The 20,170-nt window shown below is 43.4% G+C and overlaps 52 non-coding genes across 52 annotated transcripts; 26 read left to right on the forward strand and 26 right to left on the reverse strand.

Annotated features, from left to right (window-relative positions):
* Nucleotides 1-338: 338 nt before the first annotated feature.
* Trnaq-cug (transfer RNA glutamine (anticodon CUG)) lies at nt 339-410 on the reverse strand. Its single transcript has one exon. It is a non-coding gene; the product is annotated as a tRNA-Gln (tRNA).
* A 247-nt stretch (nt 411-657) lies between these two features.
* Nucleotides 658-746, forward strand: Trnay-gua (transfer RNA tyrosine (anticodon GUA)). Its single transcript is given in 2 exon segments — nt 658-694; nt 711-746. It is a non-coding gene; the product is annotated as a tRNA-Tyr (tRNA).
* A 358-nt stretch (nt 747-1,104) lies between these two features.
* On the reverse strand, nt 1,105-1,176 carry Trnaq-cug (transfer RNA glutamine (anticodon CUG)). The gene has a single exon. It is a non-coding gene; the product is annotated as a tRNA-Gln (tRNA).
* A 247-nt stretch (nt 1,177-1,423) lies between these two features.
* On the forward strand, nt 1,424-1,512 carry Trnay-gua (transfer RNA tyrosine (anticodon GUA)). The gene is given in 2 exon segments: nt 1,424-1,460; nt 1,477-1,512. It is a non-coding gene; the product is annotated as a tRNA-Tyr (tRNA).
* A 358-nt stretch (nt 1,513-1,870) lies between these two features.
* Nucleotides 1,871-1,942, reverse strand: Trnaq-cug (transfer RNA glutamine (anticodon CUG)). Its single transcript has one exon. It is a non-coding gene; the product is annotated as a tRNA-Gln (tRNA).
* Nucleotides 1,943-2,189: 247 nt separating this feature from the next.
* On the forward strand, nt 2,190-2,278 carry Trnay-gua (transfer RNA tyrosine (anticodon GUA)). The gene is given in 2 exon segments: nt 2,190-2,226; nt 2,243-2,278. It is a non-coding gene; the product is annotated as a tRNA-Tyr (tRNA).
* A 358-nt stretch (nt 2,279-2,636) lies between these two features.
* Nucleotides 2,637-2,708, reverse strand: Trnaq-cug (transfer RNA glutamine (anticodon CUG)). The gene has a single exon. It is a non-coding gene; the product is annotated as a tRNA-Gln (tRNA).
* Nucleotides 2,709-2,955: 247 nt separating this feature from the next.
* Nucleotides 2,956-3,044, forward strand: Trnay-gua (transfer RNA tyrosine (anticodon GUA)). The gene is given in 2 exon segments: nt 2,956-2,992; nt 3,009-3,044. It is a non-coding gene; the product is annotated as a tRNA-Tyr (tRNA).
* Nucleotides 3,045-3,402: 358 nt separating this feature from the next.
* Trnaq-cug (transfer RNA glutamine (anticodon CUG)) lies at nt 3,403-3,474 on the reverse strand. Its single transcript has one exon. It is a non-coding gene; the product is annotated as a tRNA-Gln (tRNA).
* A 247-nt stretch (nt 3,475-3,721) lies between these two features.
* On the forward strand, nt 3,722-3,810 carry Trnay-gua (transfer RNA tyrosine (anticodon GUA)). The gene is given in 2 exon segments: nt 3,722-3,758; nt 3,775-3,810. It is a non-coding gene; the product is annotated as a tRNA-Tyr (tRNA).
* Nucleotides 3,811-4,168: 358 nt separating this feature from the next.
* On the reverse strand, nt 4,169-4,240 carry Trnaq-cug (transfer RNA glutamine (anticodon CUG)). Its single transcript has one exon. It is a non-coding gene; the product is annotated as a tRNA-Gln (tRNA).
* Nucleotides 4,241-4,487: 247 nt separating this feature from the next.
* Nucleotides 4,488-4,576, forward strand: Trnay-gua (transfer RNA tyrosine (anticodon GUA)). The gene is given in 2 exon segments: nt 4,488-4,524; nt 4,541-4,576. It is a non-coding gene; the product is annotated as a tRNA-Tyr (tRNA).
* A 358-nt stretch (nt 4,577-4,934) lies between these two features.
* Trnaq-cug (transfer RNA glutamine (anticodon CUG)) lies at nt 4,935-5,006 on the reverse strand. Its single transcript has one exon. It is a non-coding gene; the product is annotated as a tRNA-Gln (tRNA).
* A 247-nt stretch (nt 5,007-5,253) lies between these two features.
* Nucleotides 5,254-5,342, forward strand: Trnay-gua (transfer RNA tyrosine (anticodon GUA)). The gene is given in 2 exon segments: nt 5,254-5,290; nt 5,307-5,342. It is a non-coding gene; the product is annotated as a tRNA-Tyr (tRNA).
* Nucleotides 5,343-5,700: 358 nt separating this feature from the next.
* Nucleotides 5,701-5,772, reverse strand: Trnaq-cug (transfer RNA glutamine (anticodon CUG)). Its single transcript has one exon. It is a non-coding gene; the product is annotated as a tRNA-Gln (tRNA).
* A 247-nt stretch (nt 5,773-6,019) lies between these two features.
* Nucleotides 6,020-6,108, forward strand: Trnay-gua (transfer RNA tyrosine (anticodon GUA)). The gene is given in 2 exon segments: nt 6,020-6,056; nt 6,073-6,108. It is a non-coding gene; the product is annotated as a tRNA-Tyr (tRNA).
* Nucleotides 6,109-6,466: 358 nt separating this feature from the next.
* Nucleotides 6,467-6,538, reverse strand: Trnaq-cug (transfer RNA glutamine (anticodon CUG)). The gene has a single exon. It is a non-coding gene; the product is annotated as a tRNA-Gln (tRNA).
* A 247-nt stretch (nt 6,539-6,785) lies between these two features.
* On the forward strand, nt 6,786-6,874 carry Trnay-gua (transfer RNA tyrosine (anticodon GUA)). The gene is given in 2 exon segments: nt 6,786-6,822; nt 6,839-6,874. It is a non-coding gene; the product is annotated as a tRNA-Tyr (tRNA).
* Nucleotides 6,875-7,232: 358 nt separating this feature from the next.
* Trnaq-cug (transfer RNA glutamine (anticodon CUG)) lies at nt 7,233-7,304 on the reverse strand. Its single transcript has one exon. It is a non-coding gene; the product is annotated as a tRNA-Gln (tRNA).
* A 247-nt stretch (nt 7,305-7,551) lies between these two features.
* Nucleotides 7,552-7,640, forward strand: Trnay-gua (transfer RNA tyrosine (anticodon GUA)). The gene is given in 2 exon segments: nt 7,552-7,588; nt 7,605-7,640. It is a non-coding gene; the product is annotated as a tRNA-Tyr (tRNA).
* A 358-nt stretch (nt 7,641-7,998) lies between these two features.
* Nucleotides 7,999-8,070, reverse strand: Trnaq-cug (transfer RNA glutamine (anticodon CUG)). Its single transcript has one exon. It is a non-coding gene; the product is annotated as a tRNA-Gln (tRNA).
* Nucleotides 8,071-8,317: 247 nt separating this feature from the next.
* Nucleotides 8,318-8,406, forward strand: Trnay-gua (transfer RNA tyrosine (anticodon GUA)). Its single transcript is given in 2 exon segments — nt 8,318-8,354; nt 8,371-8,406. It is a non-coding gene; the product is annotated as a tRNA-Tyr (tRNA).
* A 358-nt stretch (nt 8,407-8,764) lies between these two features.
* Nucleotides 8,765-8,836, reverse strand: Trnaq-cug (transfer RNA glutamine (anticodon CUG)). The gene has a single exon. It is a non-coding gene; the product is annotated as a tRNA-Gln (tRNA).
* Nucleotides 8,837-9,083: 247 nt separating this feature from the next.
* On the forward strand, nt 9,084-9,172 carry Trnay-gua (transfer RNA tyrosine (anticodon GUA)). Its single transcript is given in 2 exon segments — nt 9,084-9,120; nt 9,137-9,172. It is a non-coding gene; the product is annotated as a tRNA-Tyr (tRNA).
* A 358-nt stretch (nt 9,173-9,530) lies between these two features.
* Trnaq-cug (transfer RNA glutamine (anticodon CUG)) lies at nt 9,531-9,602 on the reverse strand. The gene has a single exon. It is a non-coding gene; the product is annotated as a tRNA-Gln (tRNA).
* A 247-nt stretch (nt 9,603-9,849) lies between these two features.
* On the forward strand, nt 9,850-9,938 carry Trnay-gua (transfer RNA tyrosine (anticodon GUA)). The gene is given in 2 exon segments: nt 9,850-9,886; nt 9,903-9,938. It is a non-coding gene; the product is annotated as a tRNA-Tyr (tRNA).
* A 358-nt stretch (nt 9,939-10,296) lies between these two features.
* Nucleotides 10,297-10,368, reverse strand: Trnaq-cug (transfer RNA glutamine (anticodon CUG)). The gene has a single exon. It is a non-coding gene; the product is annotated as a tRNA-Gln (tRNA).
* A 247-nt stretch (nt 10,369-10,615) lies between these two features.
* Trnay-gua (transfer RNA tyrosine (anticodon GUA)) lies at nt 10,616-10,704 on the forward strand. Its single transcript is given in 2 exon segments — nt 10,616-10,652; nt 10,669-10,704. It is a non-coding gene; the product is annotated as a tRNA-Tyr (tRNA).
* A 358-nt stretch (nt 10,705-11,062) lies between these two features.
* Nucleotides 11,063-11,134, reverse strand: Trnaq-cug (transfer RNA glutamine (anticodon CUG)). Its single transcript has one exon. It is a non-coding gene; the product is annotated as a tRNA-Gln (tRNA).
* A 247-nt stretch (nt 11,135-11,381) lies between these two features.
* Trnay-gua (transfer RNA tyrosine (anticodon GUA)) lies at nt 11,382-11,470 on the forward strand. The gene is given in 2 exon segments: nt 11,382-11,418; nt 11,435-11,470. It is a non-coding gene; the product is annotated as a tRNA-Tyr (tRNA).
* A 358-nt stretch (nt 11,471-11,828) lies between these two features.
* Trnaq-cug (transfer RNA glutamine (anticodon CUG)) lies at nt 11,829-11,900 on the reverse strand. Its single transcript has one exon. It is a non-coding gene; the product is annotated as a tRNA-Gln (tRNA).
* A 247-nt stretch (nt 11,901-12,147) lies between these two features.
* Trnay-gua (transfer RNA tyrosine (anticodon GUA)) lies at nt 12,148-12,236 on the forward strand. The gene is given in 2 exon segments: nt 12,148-12,184; nt 12,201-12,236. It is a non-coding gene; the product is annotated as a tRNA-Tyr (tRNA).
* Nucleotides 12,237-12,594: 358 nt separating this feature from the next.
* On the reverse strand, nt 12,595-12,666 carry Trnaq-cug (transfer RNA glutamine (anticodon CUG)). Its single transcript has one exon. It is a non-coding gene; the product is annotated as a tRNA-Gln (tRNA).
* Nucleotides 12,667-12,913: 247 nt separating this feature from the next.
* On the forward strand, nt 12,914-13,002 carry Trnay-gua (transfer RNA tyrosine (anticodon GUA)). The gene is given in 2 exon segments: nt 12,914-12,950; nt 12,967-13,002. It is a non-coding gene; the product is annotated as a tRNA-Tyr (tRNA).
* Nucleotides 13,003-13,360: 358 nt separating this feature from the next.
* On the reverse strand, nt 13,361-13,432 carry Trnaq-cug (transfer RNA glutamine (anticodon CUG)). The gene has a single exon. It is a non-coding gene; the product is annotated as a tRNA-Gln (tRNA).
* A 247-nt stretch (nt 13,433-13,679) lies between these two features.
* Trnay-gua (transfer RNA tyrosine (anticodon GUA)) lies at nt 13,680-13,768 on the forward strand. The gene is given in 2 exon segments: nt 13,680-13,716; nt 13,733-13,768. It is a non-coding gene; the product is annotated as a tRNA-Tyr (tRNA).
* A 358-nt stretch (nt 13,769-14,126) lies between these two features.
* Nucleotides 14,127-14,198, reverse strand: Trnaq-cug (transfer RNA glutamine (anticodon CUG)). The gene has a single exon. It is a non-coding gene; the product is annotated as a tRNA-Gln (tRNA).
* Nucleotides 14,199-14,445: 247 nt separating this feature from the next.
* Nucleotides 14,446-14,534, forward strand: Trnay-gua (transfer RNA tyrosine (anticodon GUA)). Its single transcript is given in 2 exon segments — nt 14,446-14,482; nt 14,499-14,534. It is a non-coding gene; the product is annotated as a tRNA-Tyr (tRNA).
* Nucleotides 14,535-14,892: 358 nt separating this feature from the next.
* Nucleotides 14,893-14,964, reverse strand: Trnaq-cug (transfer RNA glutamine (anticodon CUG)). The gene has a single exon. It is a non-coding gene; the product is annotated as a tRNA-Gln (tRNA).
* A 247-nt stretch (nt 14,965-15,211) lies between these two features.
* Nucleotides 15,212-15,300, forward strand: Trnay-gua (transfer RNA tyrosine (anticodon GUA)). The gene is given in 2 exon segments: nt 15,212-15,248; nt 15,265-15,300. It is a non-coding gene; the product is annotated as a tRNA-Tyr (tRNA).
* Nucleotides 15,301-15,658: 358 nt separating this feature from the next.
* On the reverse strand, nt 15,659-15,730 carry Trnaq-cug (transfer RNA glutamine (anticodon CUG)). The gene has a single exon. It is a non-coding gene; the product is annotated as a tRNA-Gln (tRNA).
* A 247-nt stretch (nt 15,731-15,977) lies between these two features.
* On the forward strand, nt 15,978-16,066 carry Trnay-gua (transfer RNA tyrosine (anticodon GUA)). Its single transcript is given in 2 exon segments — nt 15,978-16,014; nt 16,031-16,066. It is a non-coding gene; the product is annotated as a tRNA-Tyr (tRNA).
* Nucleotides 16,067-16,424: 358 nt separating this feature from the next.
* On the reverse strand, nt 16,425-16,496 carry Trnaq-cug (transfer RNA glutamine (anticodon CUG)). The gene has a single exon. It is a non-coding gene; the product is annotated as a tRNA-Gln (tRNA).
* Nucleotides 16,497-16,743: 247 nt separating this feature from the next.
* On the forward strand, nt 16,744-16,832 carry Trnay-gua (transfer RNA tyrosine (anticodon GUA)). The gene is given in 2 exon segments: nt 16,744-16,780; nt 16,797-16,832. It is a non-coding gene; the product is annotated as a tRNA-Tyr (tRNA).
* Nucleotides 16,833-17,190: 358 nt separating this feature from the next.
* Trnaq-cug (transfer RNA glutamine (anticodon CUG)) lies at nt 17,191-17,262 on the reverse strand. Its single transcript has one exon. It is a non-coding gene; the product is annotated as a tRNA-Gln (tRNA).
* A 247-nt stretch (nt 17,263-17,509) lies between these two features.
* On the forward strand, nt 17,510-17,598 carry Trnay-gua (transfer RNA tyrosine (anticodon GUA)). Its single transcript is given in 2 exon segments — nt 17,510-17,546; nt 17,563-17,598. It is a non-coding gene; the product is annotated as a tRNA-Tyr (tRNA).
* A 358-nt stretch (nt 17,599-17,956) lies between these two features.
* Nucleotides 17,957-18,028, reverse strand: Trnaq-cug (transfer RNA glutamine (anticodon CUG)). Its single transcript has one exon. It is a non-coding gene; the product is annotated as a tRNA-Gln (tRNA).
* A 247-nt stretch (nt 18,029-18,275) lies between these two features.
* On the forward strand, nt 18,276-18,364 carry Trnay-gua (transfer RNA tyrosine (anticodon GUA)). Its single transcript is given in 2 exon segments — nt 18,276-18,312; nt 18,329-18,364. It is a non-coding gene; the product is annotated as a tRNA-Tyr (tRNA).
* A 358-nt stretch (nt 18,365-18,722) lies between these two features.
* Nucleotides 18,723-18,794, reverse strand: Trnaq-cug (transfer RNA glutamine (anticodon CUG)). The gene has a single exon. It is a non-coding gene; the product is annotated as a tRNA-Gln (tRNA).
* A 247-nt stretch (nt 18,795-19,041) lies between these two features.
* Nucleotides 19,042-19,130, forward strand: Trnay-gua (transfer RNA tyrosine (anticodon GUA)). Its single transcript is given in 2 exon segments — nt 19,042-19,078; nt 19,095-19,130. It is a non-coding gene; the product is annotated as a tRNA-Tyr (tRNA).
* Nucleotides 19,131-19,488: 358 nt separating this feature from the next.
* Nucleotides 19,489-19,560, reverse strand: Trnaq-cug (transfer RNA glutamine (anticodon CUG)). The gene has a single exon. It is a non-coding gene; the product is annotated as a tRNA-Gln (tRNA).
* A 247-nt stretch (nt 19,561-19,807) lies between these two features.
* On the forward strand, nt 19,808-19,896 carry Trnay-gua (transfer RNA tyrosine (anticodon GUA)). The gene is given in 2 exon segments: nt 19,808-19,844; nt 19,861-19,896. It is a non-coding gene; the product is annotated as a tRNA-Tyr (tRNA).
* Nucleotides 19,897-20,170: the final 274 nt, after the last annotated feature.

The raw sequence follows: 20,170 nt of genomic DNA on the forward strand, positions 1-20,170 counted from the left end.
GCAAAGAGGCTCCAGAGCATGCCCACTCGGTCAGAACCTCCCTATGTTTTAAACCTATTTTAAAGGAAATTCATTTGCTCAGCTTGTAATAGCTAGTTGATAATCATGGGATTCTTAGCCTCCGTAGGTTAATGATAAATCTTCGAATTATCTTAAAATTGCTTGCTCTTACAGGCATTACTCGTTTAATGTGCTATATAGGTCACATAGTCGCACCAATATTCAGCCGTTTCATAGACGTCTCGTTATTTACACAAACGTAGGAACTAAATCCCTGAGCCTATCACTGCTACTTCCTCGGCGAGAAACGCTTATTACAGAAAATTTAGACTAAACGAAGGTTCCACCGAGATTCGAACTCGGATCGCTGGATTCAGAGTCCAGAGTGCTAACCGTTACACCATGGAACCAGACAGGAGCATGGGACTCGTAAATACACTTAGCAGTACTCTGACATAATTCAGACACTTCCTACTTGCATTTTTTAACCTAATTGATACGATCGAGCATTATAAAACTTAATCTGGGCAATGTTTGCAGTTGCAGCCGATGGCTGCATTTCTGTGCGTCTATATGGCCGCGCTGAGTAGCTGTGTGTGGAAACGAAAGACAGGGACGGAGCTAAAGCAATCAGTACGAATAACAAAGTAAGCAGAGCCTCTGGTAGCTCAGTTGGTAGAGCGGTGGACTGTAGTGGAGGATTCACAGTTATCCATAGGTCGCTGGTTCAAATCCGGCCCAGAGGACTGTTTTTCTAATCTCACGAGCAAAGAGGCTCCAGAGCATGCCCACTCGGTCAGAACCTCCCTATGTTTTAAACCTATTTTAAAGGAAATTCATTTGCTCAGCTTGTAATAGCTAGTTGATAATCATGGGATTCTTAGCCTCCGTAGGTTAATGATAAATCTTCGAATTATCTTAAAATTGCTTGCTCTTACAGGCATTACTCGTTTAATGTGCTATATAGGTCACATAGTCGCACCAATATTCAGCCGTTTCATAGACGTCTCGTTATTTACACAAACGTAGGAACTAAATCCCTGAGCCTATCACTGCTACTTCCTCGGCGAGAAACGCTTATTACAGAAAATTTAGACTAAACGAAGGTTCCACCGAGATTCGAACTCGGATCGCTGGATTCAGAGTCCAGAGTGCTAACCGTTACACCATGGAACCAGACAGGAGCATGGGACTCGTAAATACACTTAGCAGTACTCTGACATAATTCAGACACTTCCTACTTGCATTTTTTAACCTAATTGATACGATCGAGCATTATAAAACTTAATCTGGGCAATGTTTGCAGTTGCAGCCGATGGCTGCATTTCTGTGCGTCTATATGGCCGCGCTGAGTAGCTGTGTGTGGAAACGAAAGACAGGGACGGAGCTAAAGCAATCAGTACGAATAACAAAGTAAGCAGAGCCTCTGGTAGCTCAGTTGGTAGAGCGGTGGACTGTAGTGGAGGATTCACAGTTATCCATAGGTCGCTGGTTCAAATCCGGCCCAGAGGACTGTTTTTCTAATCTCACGAGCAAAGAGGCTCCAGAGCATGCCCACTCGGTCAGAACCTCCCTATGTTTTAAACCTATTTTAAAGGAAATTCATTTGCTCAGCTTGTAATAGCTAGTTGATAATCATGGGATTCTTAGCCTCCGTAGGTTAATGATAAATCTTCGAATTATCTTAAAATTGCTTGCTCTTACAGGCATTACTCGTTTAATGTGCTATATAGGTCACATAGTCGCACCAATATTCAGCCGTTTCATAGACGTCTCGTTATTTACACAAACGTAGGAACTAAATCCCTGAGCCTATCACTGCTACTTCCTCGGCGAGAAACGCTTATTACAGAAAATTTAGACTAAACGAAGGTTCCACCGAGATTCGAACTCGGATCGCTGGATTCAGAGTCCAGAGTGCTAACCGTTACACCATGGAACCAGACAGGAGCATGGGACTCGTAAATACACTTAGCAGTACTCTGACATAATTCAGACACTTCCTACTTGCATTTTTTAACCTAATTGATACGATCGAGCATTATAAAACTTAATCTGGGCAATGTTTGCAGTTGCAGCCGATGGCTGCATTTCTGTGCGTCTATATGGCCGCGCTGAGTAGCTGTGTGTGGAAACGAAAGACAGGGACGGAGCTAAAGCAATCAGTACGAATAACAAAGTAAGCAGAGCCTCTGGTAGCTCAGTTGGTAGAGCGGTGGACTGTAGTGGAGGATTCACAGTTATCCATAGGTCGCTGGTTCAAATCCGGCCCAGAGGACTGTTTTTCTAATCTCACGAGCAAAGAGGCTCCAGAGCATGCCCACTCGGTCAGAACCTCCCTATGTTTTAAACCTATTTTAAAGGAAATTCATTTGCTCAGCTTGTAATAGCTAGTTGATAATCATGGGATTCTTAGCCTCCGTAGGTTAATGATAAATCTTCGAATTATCTTAAAATTGCTTGCTCTTACAGGCATTACTCGTTTAATGTGCTATATAGGTCACATAGTCGCACCAATATTCAGCCGTTTCATAGACGTCTCGTTATTTACACAAACGTAGGAACTAAATCCCTGAGCCTATCACTGCTACTTCCTCGGCGAGAAACGCTTATTACAGAAAATTTAGACTAAACGAAGGTTCCACCGAGATTCGAACTCGGATCGCTGGATTCAGAGTCCAGAGTGCTAACCGTTACACCATGGAACCAGACAGGAGCATGGGACTCGTAAATACACTTAGCAGTACTCTGACATAATTCAGACACTTCCTACTTGCATTTTTTAACCTAATTGATACGATCGAGCATTATAAAACTTAATCTGGGCAATGTTTGCAGTTGCAGCCGATGGCTGCATTTCTGTGCGTCTATATGGCCGCGCTGAGTAGCTGTGTGTGGAAACGAAAGACAGGGACGGAGCTAAAGCAATCAGTACGAATAACAAAGTAAGCAGAGCCTCTGGTAGCTCAGTTGGTAGAGCGGTGGACTGTAGTGGAGGATTCACAGTTATCCATAGGTCGCTGGTTCAAATCCGGCCCAGAGGACTGTTTTTCTAATCTCACGAGCAAAGAGGCTCCAGAGCATGCCCACTCGGTCAGAACCTCCCTATGTTTTAAACCTATTTTAAAGGAAATTCATTTGCTCAGCTTGTAATAGCTAGTTGATAATCATGGGATTCTTAGCCTCCGTAGGTTAATGATAAATCTTCGAATTATCTTAAAATTGCTTGCTCTTACAGGCATTACTCGTTTAATGTGCTATATAGGTCACATAGTCGCACCAATATTCAGCCGTTTCATAGACGTCTCGTTATTTACACAAACGTAGGAACTAAATCCCTGAGCCTATCACTGCTACTTCCTCGGCGAGAAACGCTTATTACAGAAAATTTAGACTAAACGAAGGTTCCACCGAGATTCGAACTCGGATCGCTGGATTCAGAGTCCAGAGTGCTAACCGTTACACCATGGAACCAGACAGGAGCATGGGACTCGTAAATACACTTAGCAGTACTCTGACATAATTCAGACACTTCCTACTTGCATTTTTTAACCTAATTGATACGATCGAGCATTATAAAACTTAATCTGGGCAATGTTTGCAGTTGCAGCCGATGGCTGCATTTCTGTGCGTCTATATGGCCGCGCTGAGTAGCTGTGTGTGGAAACGAAAGACAGGGACGGAGCTAAAGCAATCAGTACGAATAACAAAGTAAGCAGAGCCTCTGGTAGCTCAGTTGGTAGAGCGGTGGACTGTAGTGGAGGATTCACAGTTATCCATAGGTCGCTGGTTCAAATCCGGCCCAGAGGACTGTTTTTCTAATCTCACGAGCAAAGAGGCTCCAGAGCATGCCCACTCGGTCAGAACCTCCCTATGTTTTAAACCTATTTTAAAGGAAATTCATTTGCTCAGCTTGTAATAGCTAGTTGATAATCATGGGATTCTTAGCCTCCGTAGGTTAATGATAAATCTTCGAATTATCTTAAAATTGCTTGCTCTTACAGGCATTACTCGTTTAATGTGCTATATAGGTCACATAGTCGCACCAATATTCAGCCGTTTCATAGACGTCTCGTTATTTACACAAACGTAGGAACTAAATCCCTGAGCCTATCACTGCTACTTCCTCGGCGAGAAACGCTTATTACAGAAAATTTAGACTAAACGAAGGTTCCACCGAGATTCGAACTCGGATCGCTGGATTCAGAGTCCAGAGTGCTAACCGTTACACCATGGAACCAGACAGGAGCATGGGACTCGTAAATACACTTAGCAGTACTCTGACATAATTCAGACACTTCCTACTTGCATTTTTTAACCTAATTGATACGATCGAGCATTATAAAACTTAATCTGGGCAATGTTTGCAGTTGCAGCCGATGGCTGCATTTCTGTGCGTCTATATGGCCGCGCTGAGTAGCTGTGTGTGGAAACGAAAGACAGGGACGGAGCTAAAGCAATCAGTACGAATAACAAAGTAAGCAGAGCCTCTGGTAGCTCAGTTGGTAGAGCGGTGGACTGTAGTGGAGGACTCACAGTTATCCATAGGTCGCTGGTTCAAATCCGGCCCAGAGGACTGTTTTTCTAATCTCACGAGCAAAGAGGCTCCAGAGCATGCCCACTCGGTCAGAACCTCCCTATGTTTTAAACCTATTTTAAAGGAAATTCATTTGCTCAGCTTGTAATAGCTAGTTGATAATCATGGGATTCTTAGCCTCCGTAGGTTAATGATAAATCTTCGAATTATCTTAAAATTGCTTGCTCTTACAGGCATTACTCGTTTAATGTGCTATATAGGTCACATAGTCGCACCAATATTCAGCCGTTTCATAGACGTCTCGTTATTTACACAAACGTAGGAACTAAATCCCTGAGCCTATCACTGCTACTTCCTCGGCGAGAAACGCTTATTACAGAAAATTTAGACTAAACGAAGGTTCCACCGAGATTCGAACTCGGATCGCTGGATTCAGAGTCCAGAGTGCTAACCGTTACACCACGGAACCAGACAGGAGCATGGGACTCGTAAATACACTTAGCAGTACTCTGACATAATTCAGACACTTCCTACTTGCATTTTTTAACCTAATTGATACGATCGAGCATTATAAAACTTAATCTGGGCAATGTTTGCAGTTGCAGCCGATGGCTGCATTTCTGTGCGTCTATATGGCCGCGCTGAGTAGCTGTGTGTGGAAACGAAAGACAGGGACGGAGCTAAAGCAATCAGTACGAATAACAAAGTAAGCAGAGCCTCTGGTAGCTCAGTTGGTAGAGCGGTGGACTGTAGTGGAGGATTCACAGTTATCCATAGGTCGCTGGTTCAAATCCGGCCCAGAGGACTGTTTTTCTAATCTCACGAGCAAAGAGGCTCCAGAGCATGCCCACTCGGTCGGAACCTCCCTATGTTTTAAACCTATTTTAAAGGAAATTCATTTGCTCAGCTTGTAATAGCTAGTTGATAATCATGGGATTCTTAGCCTCCGTAGGTTAATGATAAATCTTCGAATTATCTTAAAATTGCTTGCTCTTACAGGCATTACTCGTTTAATGTGCTATATAGGTCACATAGTCGCACCAATATTCAGCCGTTTCATAGACGTCTCGTTATTTACACAAACGTAGGAACTAAATCCCTGAGCCTATCACTGCTACTTCCTCGGCGAGAAACGCTTATTACAGAAAATTTAGACTAAACGAAGGTTCCACCGAGATTCGAACTCGGATCGCTGGATTCAGAGTCCAGAGTGCTAACCGTTACACCATGGAACCAGACAGGAGCATGGGACTCGTAAATACACTTAGCAGTACTCTGACATAATTCAGACACTTCCTACTTGCATTTTTTAACCTAATTGATACGATCGAGCATTATAAAACTTAATCTGGGCAATGTTTGCAGTTGCAGCCGATGGCTGCATTTCTGTGCGTCTATATGGCCGCGCTGAGTAGCTGTGTGTGGAAACGAAAGACAGGGACGGAGCTAAAGCAATCAGTACGAATAACAAAGTAAGCAGAGCCTCTGGTAGCTCAGTTGGTAGAGCGGTGGACTGTAGTGGAGGATTCACAGTTATCCATAGGTCGCTGGTTCAAATCCGGCCCAGAGGACTGTTTTTCTAATCTCACGAGCAAAGAGGCTCCAGAGCATGCCCACTCGGTCAGAACCTCCCTATGTTTTAAACCTATTTTAAAGGAAATTCATTTGCTCAGCTTGTAATAGCTAGTTGATAATCATGGGATTCTTAGCCTCCGTAGGTTAATGATAAATCTTCGAATTATCTTAAAATTGCTTGCTCTTACAGGCATTACTCGTTTAATGTGCTATATAGGTCACATAGTCGCACCAATATTCAGCCGTTTCATAGACGTCTCGTTATTTACACAAACGTAGGAACTAAATCCCTGAGCCTATCACTGCTACTTCCTCGGCGAGAAACGCTTATTACAGAAAATTTAGACTAAACGAAGGTTCCACCGAGATTCGAACTCGGATCGCTGGATTCAGAGTCCAGAGTGCTAACCGTTACACCATGGAACCAGACAGGAGCATGGGACTCGTAAATACACTTAGCAGTACTCTGACATAATTCAGACACTTCCTACTTGCATTTTTTAACCTAATTGATACGATCGAGCATTATAAAACTTAATCTGGGCAATGTTTGCAGTTGCAGCCGATGGCTGCATTTCTGTGCGTCTATATGGCCGCGCTGAGTAGCTGTGTGTGGAAACGAAAGACAGGGACGGAGCTAAAGCAATCAGTACGAATAACAAAGTAAGCAGAGCCTCTGGTAGCTCAGTTGGTAGAGCGGTGGACTGTAGTGGAGGATTCACAGTTATCCATAGGTCGCTGGTTCAAATCCGGCCCAGAGGACTGTTTTTCTAATCTCACGAGCAAAGAGGCTCCAGAGCATGCCCACTCGGTCAGAACCTCCCTATGTTTTAAACCTATTTTAAAGGAAATTCATTTGCTCAGCTTGTAATAGCTAGTTGATAATCATGGGATTCTTAGCCTCCGTAGGTTAATGATAAATCTTCGAATTATCTTAAAATTGCTTGCTCTTACAGGCATTACTCGTTTAATGTGCTATATAGGTCACATAGTCGCACCAATATTCAGCCGTTTCATAGACGTCTCGTTATTTACACAAACGTAGGAACTAAATCCCTGAGCCTATCACTGCTACTTCCTCGGCGAGAAACGCTTATTACAGAAAATTTAGACTAAACGAAGGTTCCACCGAGATTCGAACTCGGATCGCTGGATTCAGAGTCCAGAGTGCTAACCGTTACACCATGGAACCAGACAGGAGCATGGGACTCGTAAATACACTTAGCAGTACTCTGACATAATTCAGACACTTCCTACTTGCATTTTTTAACCTAATTGATACGATCGAGCATTATAAAACTTAATCTGGGCAATGTTTGCAGTTGCAGCCGATGGCTGCATTTCTGTGCGTCTATATGGCCGCGCTGAGTAGCTGTGTGTGGAAACGAAAGACAGGGACGGAGCTAAAGCAATCAGTACGAATAACAAAGTAAGCAGAGCCTCTGGTAGCTCAGTTGGTAGAGCGGTGGACTGTAGTGGAGGATTCACAGTTATCCATAGGTCGCTGGTTCAAATCCGGCCCAGAGGACTGTTTTTCTAATCTCACGAGCAAAGAGGCTCCAGAGCATGCCCACTCGGTCAGAACCTCCCTATGTTTTAAACCTATTTTAAAGGAAATTCATTTGCTCAGCTTGTAATAGCTAGTTGATAATCATGGGATTCTTAGCCTCCGTAGGTTAATGATAAATCTTCGAATTATCTTAAAATTGCTTGCTCTTACAGGCATTACTCGTTTAATGTGCTATATAGGTCACATAGTCGCACCAATATTCAGCCGTTTCATAGACGTCTCGTTATTTACACAAACGTAGGAACTAAATCCCTGAGCCTATCACTGCTACTTCCTCGGCGAGAAACGCTTATTACAGAAAATTTAGACTAAACGAAGGTTCCACCGAGATTCGAACTCGGATCGCTGGATTCAGAGTCCAGAGTGCTAACCGTTACACCATGGAACCAGACAGGAGCATGGGACTCGTAAATACACTTAGCAGTACTCTGACATAATTCAGACACTTCCTACTTGCAATTTTTAACCTAATTGATACGATCGAGCATTATAAAACTTAATCTGGGCAATGTTTGCAGTTGCAGCCGATGGCTGCATTTCTGTGCGTCTATATGGCCGCGCTGAGTAGCTGTGTGTGGAAACGAAAGACAGGGACGGAGCTAAAGCAATCAGTACGAATAACAAAGTAAGCAGAGCCTCTGGTAGCTCAGTTGGTAGAGCGGTGGACTGTAGTGGAGGATTCACAGTTATCCATAGGTCGCTGGTTCAAATCCGGCCCAGAGGACTGTTTTTCTAATCTCACGAGCAAAGAGGCTCCAGAGCATGCCCACTCGGTCAGAACCTCCCTATGTTTTAAACCTATTTTAAAGGAAATTCATTTGCTCAGCTTGTAATAGCTAGTTGATAATCATGGGATTCTTAGCCTCCGTAGGTTAATGATAAATCTTCGAATTATCTTAAAATTGCTTGCTCTTACAGGCATTACTCGTTTAATGTGCTATATAGGTCACATAGTCGCACCAATATTCAGCCGTTTCATAGACGTCTCGTTATTTACACAAACGTAGGAACTAAATCCCTGAGCCTATCACTGCTACTTCCTCGGCGAGAAACGCTTATTACAGAAAATTTAGACTAAACGAAGGTTCCACCGAGATTCGAACTCGGATCGCTGGATTCAGAGTCCAGAGTGCTAACCGTTACACCATGGAACCAGACAGGAGCATGGGACTCGTAAATACACTTAGCAGTACTCTGACATAATTCAGACACTTCCTACTTGCATTTTTTAACCTAATTGATACGATCGAGCATTATAAAACTTAATCTGGGCAATGTTTGCAGTTGCAGCCGATGGCTGCATTTCTGTGCGTCTATATGGCCGCGCTGAGTAGCTGTGTGTGGAAACGAAAGACAGGGACGGAGCTAAAGCAATCAGTACGAATAACAAAGTAAGCAGAGCCTCTGGTAGCTCAGTTGGTAGAGCGGTGGACTGTAGTGGAGGATTCACAGTTATCCATAGGTCGCTGGTTCAAATCCGGCCCAGAGGACTGTTTTTCTAATCTCACGAGCAAAGAGGCTCCAGAGCATGCCCACTCGGTCAGAACCTCCCTATGTTTTAAACCTATTTTAAAGGAAATTCATTTGCTCAGCTTGTAATAGCTAGTTGATAATCATGGGATTCTTAGCCTCCGTAGGTTAATGATAAATCTTCGAATTATCTTAAAATTGCTTGCTCTTACAGGCATTACTCGTTTAATGTGCTATATAGGTCACATAGTCGCACCAATATTCAGCCGTTTCATAGACGTCTCGTTATTTACACAAACGTAGGAACTAAATCCCTGAGCCTATCACTGCTACTTCCTCGGCGAGAAACGCTTATTACAGAAAATTTAGACTAAACGAAGGTTCCACCGAGATTCGAACTCGGATCGCTGGATTCAGAGTCCAGAGTGCTAACCGTTACACCATGGAACCAGACAGGAGCATGGGACTCGTAAATACACTTAGCAGTACTCTGACATAATTCAGACACTTCCTACTTGCATTTTTTAACCTAATTGATACGATCGAGCATTATAAAACTTAATCTGGGCAATGTTTGCAGTTGCAGCCGATGGCTGCATTTCTGTGCGTCTATATGGCCGCGCTGAGTAGCTGTGTGTGGAAACGAAAGACAGGGACGGAGCTAAAGCAATCAGTACGAATAACAAAGTAAGCAGAGCCTCTGGTAGCTCAGTTGGTAGAGCGGTGGACTGTAGTGGAGGATTCACAGTTATCCATAGGTCGCTGGTTCAAATCCGGCCCAGAGGACTGTTTTTCTAATCTCACGAGCAAAGAGGCTCCAGAGCATGCCCACTCGGTCAGAACCTCCCTATGTTTTAAACCTATTTTAAAGGAAATTCATTTGCTCAGCTTGTAATAGCTAGTTGATAATCATGGGATTCTTAGCCTCCGTAGGTTAATGATAAATCTTCGAATTATCTTAAAATTGCTTGCTCTTACAGGCATTACTCGTTTAATGTGCTATATAGGTCACATAGTCGCACCAATATTCAGCCGTTTCATAGACGTCTCGTTATTTACACAAACGTAGGAACTAAATCCCTGAGCCTATCACTGCTACTTCCTCGGCGAGAAACGCTTATTACAGAAAATTTAGACTAAACGAAGGTTCCACCGAGATTCGAACTCGGATCGCTGGATTCAGAGTCCAGAGTGCTAACGGTTACACCATGGAACCAGACAGGAGCATGGGACTCGTAAATACACTTAGCAGTACTCTGACATAATTCAGACACTTCCTACTTGCATTTTTTAACCTAATTGATACGATCGAGCATTATAAAACTTAATCTGGGCAATGTTTGCAGTTGCAGCCGATGGCTGCATTTCTGTGCGTCTATATGGCCGCGCTGAGTAGCTGTGTGTGGAAACGAAAGACAGGGACGGAGCTAAAGCAATCAGTACGAATAACAAAGTAAGCAGAGCCTCTGGTAGCTCAGTTGGTAGAGCGGTGGACTGTAGTGGAGGATTCACAGTTATCCATAGGTCGCTGGTTCAAATCCGGCCCAGAGGACTGTTTTTCTAATCTCACGAGCAAAGAGGCTCCAGAGCATGCCCACTCGGTCAGAACCTCCCTATGTTTTAAACCTATTTTAAAGGAAATTCATTTGCTCAGCTTGTAATAGCTAGTTGATAATCATGGGATTCTTAGCCTCCGTAGGTTAATGATAAATCTTCGAATTATCTTAAAATTGCTTGCTCTTACAGGCATTACTCGTTTAATGTGCTATATAGGTCACATAGTCGCACCAATATTCAGCCGTTTCATAGACGTCTCGTTATTTACACAAACGTAGGAACTAAATCCCTGAGCCTATCACTGCTACTTCCTCGGCGAGAAACGCTTATTACAGAAAATTTAGACTAAACGAAGGTTCCACCGAGATTCGAACTCGGATCGCTGGATTCAGAGTCCAGAGTGCTAACCGTTACACCATGGAACCAGACAGGAGCATGGGACTCGTAAATACACTTAGCAGTACTCTGACATAATTCAGACACTTCCTACTTGCATTTTTTAACCTAATTGATACGATCGAGCATTATAAAACTTAATCTGGGCAATGTTTGCAGTTGCAGCCGATGGCTGCATTTCTGTGCGTCTATATGGCCGCGCTGAGTAGCTGTGTGTGGAAACGAAAGACAGGGACGGAGCTAAAGCAATCAGTACGAATAACAAAGTAAGCAGAGCCTCTGGTAGCTCAGTTGGTAGAGCGGTGGACTGTAGTGGAGGATTCACAGTTATCCATAGGTCGCTGGTTCAAATCCGGCCCAGAGGACTGTTTTTCTAATCTCACGAGCAAAGAGGCTCCAGAGCATGCCCACTCGGTCAGAACCTCCCTATGTTTTAAACCTATTTTAAAGGAAATTCATTTGCTCAGCTTGTAATAGCTAGTTGATAATCATGGGATTCTTAGCCTCCGTAGGTTAATGATAAATCTTCGAATTATCTTAAAATTGCTTGCTCTTACAGGCATTACTCGTTTAATGTGCTATATAGGTCACATAGTCGCACCAATATTCAGCCGTTTCATAGACGTCTCGTTATTTACACAAACGTAGGAACTAAATCCCTGAGCCTATCACTGCTACTTCCTCGGCGAGAAACGCTTATTACAGAAAATTTAGACTAAACGAAGGTTCCACCGAGATTCGAACTCGGATCGCTGGATTCAGAGTCCAGAGTGCTAACCGTTACACCATGGAACCAGACAGGAGCATGGGACTCGTAAATACACTTAGCAGTACTCTGACATAATTCAGACACTTCCTACTTGCATTTTTTAACCTAATTGATACGATCGAGCATTATAAAACTTAATCTGGGCAATGTTTGCAGTTGCAGCCGATGGCTGCATTTCTGTGCGTCTATATGGCCGCGCTGAGTAGCTGTGTGTGGAAACGAAAGACAGGGACGGAGCTAAAGCAATCAGTACGAATAACAAAGTAAGCAGAGCCTCTGGTAGCTCAGTTGGTAGAGCGGTGGACTGTAGTGGAGGATTCACAGTTATCCATAGGTCGCTGGTTCAAATCCGGCCCAGAGGACTGTTTTTCTAATCTCACGAGCAAAGAGGCTCCAGAGCATGCCCACTCGGTCAGAACCTCCCTATGTTTTAAACCTATTTTAAAGGAAATTCATTTGCTCAGCTTGTAATAGCTAGTTGATAATCATGGGATTCTTAGCCTCCGTAGGTTAATGATAAATCTTCGAATTATCTTAAAATTGCTTGCTCTTACAGGCATTACTCGTTTAATGTGCTATATAGGTCACATAGTCGCACCAATATTCAGCCGTTTCATAGACGTCTCGTTATTTACACAAACGTAGGAACTAAATCCCTGAGCCTATCACTGCTACTTCCTCGGCGAGAAACGCTTATTACAGAAAATTTAGACTAAACGAAGGTTCCACCGAGATTCGAACTCGGATCGCTGGATTCAGAGTCCAGAGTGCTAACCGTTACACCATGGAACCAGACAGGAGCATGGGACTCGTAAATACACTTAGCAGTACTCTGACATAATTCAGACACTTCCTACTTGCATTTTTTAACCTAATTGATACGATCGAGCATTATAAAACTTAATCTGGGCAATGTTTGCAGTTGCAGCCGATGGCTGCATTTCTGTGCGTCTATATGGCCGCGCTGAGTAGCTGTGTGTGGAAACGAAAGACAGGGACGGAGCTAAAGCAATCAGTACGAATAACAAAGTAAGCAGAGCCTCTGGTAGCTCAGTTGGTAGAGCGGTGGACTGTAGTGGAGGATTCACAGTTATCCATAGGTCGCTGGTTCAAATCCGGCCCAGAGGACTGTTTTTCTAATCTCACGAGCAAAGAGGCTCCAGAGCATGCCCACTCGGTCAGAACCTCCCTATGTTTTAAACCTATTTTAAAGGAAATTCATTTGCTCAGCTTGTAATAGCTAGTTGATAATCATGGGATTCTTAGCCTCCGTAGGTTAATGATAAATCTTCGAATTATCTTAAAATTGCTTGCTCTTACAGGCATTACTCGTTTAATGTGCTATATAGGTCACATAGTCGCACCAATATTCAGCCGTTTCATAGACGTCTCGTTATTTACACAAACGTAGGAACTAAATCCCTGAGCCTATCACTGCTACTTCCTCGGCGAGAAACGCTTATTACAGAAAATTTAGACTAAACGAAGGTTCCACCGAGATTCGAACTCGGATCGCTGGATTCAGAGTCCAGAGTGCTAACCGTTACACCATGGAACCAGACAGGAGCATGGGACTCGTAAATACACTTAGCAGTACTCTGACATAATTCAGACACTTCCTACTTGCATTTTTTAACCTAATTGATACGATCGAGCATTATAAAACTTAATCTGGGCAATGTTTGCAGTTGCAGCCGATGGCTGCATTTCTGTGCGTCTATATGGCCGCGCTGAGTAGCTGTGTGTGGAAACGAAAGACAGGGACGGAGCTAAAGCAATCAGTACGAATAACAAAGTAAGCTGAGCCTCTGGTAGCTCAGTTGGTAGAGCGGTGGACTGTAGTGGAGGATTCACAGTTATCCATAGGTCGCTGGTTCAAATCCGGCCCAGAGGACTGTTTTTCTAATCTCACGAGCAAAGAGGCTCCAGAGCATGCCCACTCGGTCAGAACCTCCCTATGTTTTAAACCTATTTTAAAGGAAATTCATTTGCTCAGCTTGTAATAGCTAGTTGATAATCATGGGATTCTTAGCCTCCGTAGGTTAATGATAAATCTTCGAATTATCTTAAAATTGCTTGCTCTTACAGGCATTACTCGTTTAATGTGCTATATAGGTCACATAGTCGCACCAATATTCAGCCGTTTCATAGACGTCTCGTTATTTACACAAACGTAGGAACTAAATCCCTGAGCCTATCACTGCTACTTCCTCGGCGAGAAACGCTTATTACAGAAAATTTAGACTAAACGAAGGTTCCACCGAGATTCGAACTCGGATCGCTGGATTCAGAGTCCAGAGTGCTAACCGTTACACCATGGAACCAGACAGGAGCATGGGACTCGTAAATACACTTAGCAGTACTCTGACATAATTCAGACACTTCCTACTTGCATTTTTTAACCTAATTGATACGATCGAGCATTATAAAACTTAATCTGGGCAATGTTTGCAGTTGCAGCCGATGGCTGCATTTCTGTGCGTCTATATGGCCGCGCTGAGTAGCTGTGTGTGGAAACGAAAGACAGGGACGGAGCTAAAGCAATCAGTACGAATAACAAAGTAAGCAGAGCCTCTGGTAGCTCAGTTGGTAGAGCGGTGGACTGTAGTGGAGGATTCACAGTTATCCATAGGTCGCTGGTTCAAATCCGGCCCAGAGGACTGTTTTTCTAATCTCACGAGCAAAGAGGCTCCAGAGCATGCCCACTCGGTCAGAACCTCCCTATGTTTTAAACCTATTTTAAAGGAAATTCATTTGCTCAGCTTGTAATAGCTAGTTGATAATCATGGGATTCTTAGCCTCCGTAGGTTAATGATAAATCTTCGAATTATCTTAAAATTGCTTGCTCTTACAGGCATTACTCGTTTAATGTGCTATATAGGTCACATAGTCGCACCAATATTCAGCCGTTTCATAGACGTCTCGTTATTTACACAAACGTAGGAACTAAATCCCTGAGCCTATCACTGCTACTTCCTCGGCGAGAAACGCTTATTACAGAAAATTTAGACTAAACGAAGGTTCCACCGAGATTCGAACTCGGATCGCTGGATTCAGAGTCCAGAGTGCTAACCGTTACACCATGGAACCAGACAGGAGCATGGGACTCGTAAATACACTTAGCAGTACTCTGACATAATTCAGACACTTCCTACTTGCATTTTTTAACCTAATTGATACGATCGAGCATTATAAAACTTAATCTGGGCAATGTTTGCAGTTGCAGCCGATGGCTGCATTTCTGTGCGTCTATATGGCCGCGCTGAGTAGCTGTGTGTGGAAACGAAAGACAGGGACGGAGCTAAAGCAATCAGTACGAATAACAAAGTAAGCAGAGCCTCTGGTAGCTCAGTTGGTAGAGCGGTGGACTGTAGTGGAGGATTCACAGTTATCCATAGGTCGCTGGTTCAAATCCGGCCCAGAGGACTGTTTTTCTAATCTCACGAGCAAAGAGGCTCCAGAGCATGCCCACTCGGTCAGAACCTCCCTATGTTTTAAACCTATTTTAAAGGAAATTCATTTGCTCAGCTTGTAATAGCTAGTTGATAATCATGGGATTCTTAGCCTCCGTAGGTTAATGATAAATCTTCGAATTATCTTAAAATTGCTTGCTCTTACAGGCATTACTCGTTTAATGTGCTATATAGGTCACATAGTCGCACCAATATTCAGCCGTTTCATAGACGTCTCGTTATTTACACAAACGTAGGAACTAAATCCCTGAGCCTATCACTGCTACTTCCTCGGCGAGAAACGCTTATTACAGAAAATTTAGACTAAACGAAGGTTCCACCGAGATTCGAACTCGGATCGCTGGATTCAGAGTCCAGAGTGCTAACCGTTACACCATGGAACCAGACAGGAGCATGGGACTCGTAAATACACTTAGCAGTACTCTGACATAATTCAGACACTTCCTACTTGCATTTTTTAACCTAATTGATACGATCGAGCATTATAAAACTTAATCTGGGCAATGTTTGCAGTTGCAGCCGATGGCTGCATTTCTGTGCGTCTATATGGCCGCGCTGAGTAGCTGTGTGTGGAAACGAAAGACAGGGACGGAGCTAAAGCAATCAGTACGAATAACAAAGTAAGCAGAGCCTCTGGTAGCTCAGTTGGTAGAGCGGTGGACTGTAGTGGAGGATTCACAGTTATCCATAGGTCGCTGGTTCAAATCCGGCCCAGAGGACTGTTTTTCTAATCTCACGAGCAAAGAGGCTCCAGAGCATGCCCACTCGGTCAGAACCTCCCTATGTTTTAAACCTATTTTAAAGGAAATTCATTTGCTCAGCTTGTAATAGCTAGTTGATAATCATGGGATTCTTAGCCTCCGTAGGTTAATGATAAATCTTCGAATTATCTTAAAATTGCTTGCTCTTACAGGCATTACTCGTTTAATGTGCTATATAGGTCACATAGTCGCACCAATATTCAGCCGTTTCATAGACGTCTCGTTATTTACACAAACGTAGGAACTAAATCCCTGAGCCTATCACTGCTACTTCCTCGGCGAGAAACGCTTATTACAGAAAATTTAGACTAAACGAAGGTTCCACCGAGATTCGAACTCGGATCGCTGGATTCAGAGTCCAGAGTGCTAACCGTTACACCATGGAACCAGACAGGAGCATGGGACTCGTAAATACACTTAGCAGTACTCTGACATAATTCAGACACTTCCTACTTGCATTTTTTAACCTAATTGATACGATCGAGCATTATAAAACTTAATCTGGGCAATGTTTGCAGTTGCAGCCGATGGCTGCATTTCTGTGCGTCTATATGGCCGCGCTGAGTAGCTGTGTGTGGAAACGAAAGACAGGGACGGAGCTAAAGCAATCAGTACGAATAACAAAGTAAGCAGAGCCTCTGGTAGCTCAGTTGGTAGAGCGGTGGACTGTAGTGGAGGATTCACAGTTATCCATAGGTCGCTGGTTCAAATCCGGCCCAGAGGACTGTTTTTCTAATCTCACGAGCAAAGAGGCTCCAGAGCATGCCCACTCGGTCAGAACCTCCCTATGTTTTAAACCTATTTTAAAGGAAATTCATTTGCTCAGCTTGTAATAGCTAGTTGATAATCATGGGATTCTTAGCCTCCGTAGGTTAATGATAAATCTTCGAATTATCTTAAAATTGCTTGCTCTTACAGGCATTACTCGTTTAATGTGCTATATAGGTCACATAGTCGCACCAATATTCAGCCGTTTCATAGACGTCTCGTTATTTACACAAACGTAGGAACTAAATCCCTGAGCCTATCACTGCTACTTCCTCGGCGAGAAACGCTTATTACAGAAAATTTAGACTAAACGAAGGTTCCACCGAGATTCGAACTCGGATCGCTGGATTCAGAGTCCAGAGTGCTAACCGTTACACCATGGAACCAGACAGGAGCATGGGACTCGTAAATACACTTAGCAGTACTCTGACATAATTCAGACACTTCCTACTTGCATTTTTTAACCTAATTGATACGATCGAGCATTATAAAACTTAATCTGGGCAATGTTTGCAGTTGCAGCCGATGGCTGCATTTCTGTGCGTCTATATGGCCGCGCTGAGTAGCTGTGTGTGGAAACGAAAGACAGGGACGGAGCTAAAGCAATCAGTACGAATAACAAAGTAAGCAGAGCCTCTGGTAGCTCAGTTGGTAGAGCGGTGGACTGTAGTGGAGGATTCACAGTTATCCATAGGTCGCTGGTTCAAATCCGGCCCAGAGGACTGTTTTTCTAATCTCACGAGCAAAGAGGCTCCAGAGCATGCCCACTCGGTCAGAACCTCCCTATGTTTTAAACCTATTTTAAAGGAAATTCATTTGCTCAGCTTGTAATAGCTAGTTGATAATCATGGGATTCTTAGCCTCCGTAGGTTAATGATAAATCTTCGAATTATCTTAAAATTGCTTGCTCTTACAGGCATTACTCGTTTAATGTGCTATATAGGTCACATAGTCGCACCAATATTCAGCCGTTTCATAGACGTCTCGTTATTTACACAAACGTAGGAACTAAATCCCTGAGCCTATCACTGCTACTTCCTCGGCGAGAAACGCTTATTACAGAAAATTTAGACTAAACGAAGGTTCCACCGAGATTCGAACTCGGATCGCTGGATTCAGAGTCCAGAGTGCTAACCGTTACACCATGGAACCAGACAGGAGCATGGGACTCGTAAATACACTTAGCAGTACTCTGACATAATTCAGACACTTCCTACTTGCATTTTTTAACCTAATTGATACGATCGAGCATTATAAAACTTAATCTGGGCAATGTTTGCAGTTGCAGCCGATGGCTGCATTTCTGTGCGTCTATATGGCCGCGCTGAGTAGCTGTGTGTGGAAACGAAAGACAGGGACGGAGCTAAAGCAATCAGTACGAATAACAAAGTAAGCAGAGCCTCTGGTAGCTCAGTTGGTAGAGCGGTGGACTGTAGTGGAGGATTCACAGTTATCCATAGGTCGCTGGTTCAAATCCGGCCCAGAGGACTGTTTTTCTAATCTCACGAGCAAAGAGGCTCCAGAGCATGCCCACTCGGTCAGAACCTCCCTATGTTTTAAACCTATTTTAAAGGAAATTCATTTGCTCAGCTTGTAATAGCTAGTTGATAATCATGGGATTCTTAGCCTCCGTAGGTTAATGATAAATCTTCGAATTATCTTAAAATTGCTTGCTCTTACAGGCATTACTCGTTTAATGTGCTATATAGGTCACATAGTCGCACCAATATTCAGCCGTTTCATAGACGTCTCGTTATTTACACAAACGTAGGAACTAAATCCCTGAGCCTATCACTGCTACTTCCTCGGCGAGAAACGCTTATTACAGAAAATTTAGACTAAACGAAGGTTCCACCGAGATTCGAACTCGGATCGCTGGATTCAGAGTCCAGAGTGCTAACCGTTACACCATGGAACCAGACAGGAGCATGGGACTCGTAAATACACTTAGCAGTACTCTGACATAATTCAGACACTTCCTACTTGCATTTTTTAACCTAATTGATACGATCGAGCATTATAAAACTTAATCTGGGCAATGTTTGCAGTTGCAGCCGATGGCTGCATTTCTGTGCGTCTATATGGCCGCGCTGAGTAGCTGTGTGTGGAAACGAAAGACAGGGACGGAGCTAAAGCAATCAGTACGAATAACAAAGTAAGCAGAGCCTCTGGTAGCTCAGTTGGTAGAGCGGTGGACTGTAGTGGAGGATTCACAGTTATCCATAGGTCGCTGGTTCAAATCCGGCCCAGAGGACTGTTTTTCTAATCTCACGAGCAAAGAGGCTCCAGAGCATGCCCACTCGGTCAGAACCTCCCTATGTTTTAAACCTATTTTAAAGGAAATTCATTTGCTCAGCTTGTAATAGCTAGTTGATAATCATGGGATTCTTAGCCTCCGTAGGTTAATGATAAATCTTCGAATTATCTTAAAATTGCTTGCTCTTACAGGCATTACTCGTTTAATGTGCTATATAGGTCACATAGTCGCACCAATATTCAGCCGTTTCATAGACGTCTCGTTATTTACACAAACGTAGGAACTAAATCCCTGAGCCTATCACTGCTACTTCCTCGGCGAGAAACGCTTATTACAGAAAATTTAGACTAAACGAAGGTTCCACCGAGATTCGAACTCGGATCGCTGGATTCAGAGTCCAGAGTGCTAACCGTTACACCATGGAACCAGACAGGAGCATGGGACTCGTAAATACACTTAGCAGTACTCTGACATAATTCAGACACTTCCTACTTGCATTTTTTAACCTAATTGATACGATCGAGCATTATAAAACTTAATCTGGGCAATGTTTGCAGTTGCAGCCGATGGCTGCATTTCTGTGCGTCTATATGGCCGCGCTGAGTAGCTGTGTGTGGAAACGAAAGACAGGGACGGAGCTAAAGCAATCAGTACGAATAACAAAGTAAGCTGAGCCTCTGGTAGCTCAGTTGGTAGAGCGGTGGACTGTAGTGGAGGATTCACAGTTATCCATAGGTCGCTGGTTCAAATCCGGCCCAGAGGACTGTTTTTCTAATCTCACGAGCAAAGAGGCTCCAGAGCATGCCCACTCGGTCAGAACCTCCCTATGTTTTAAACCTATTTTAAAGGAAATTCATTTGCTCAGCTTGTAATAGCTAGTTGATAATCATGGGATTCTTAGCCTCCGTAGGTTAATGATAAATCTTCGAATTATCTTAAAATTGCTTGCTCTTACAGGCATTACTCGTTTAATGTGCTATATAGGTCACATAGTCGCACCAATATTCAGCCGTTTCATAGACGTCTCGTTATTTACA

This window comes from Schistocerca cancellata, unplaced genomic scaffold (assembly GCF_023864275.1).
Source record: "Schistocerca cancellata isolate TAMUIC-IGC-003103 unplaced genomic scaffold, iqSchCanc2.1 HiC_scaffold_639, whole genome shotgun sequence".
Classification (NCBI taxonomy): Eukaryota; Metazoa; Arthropoda; class Insecta; order Orthoptera; family Acrididae; genus Schistocerca; species Schistocerca cancellata.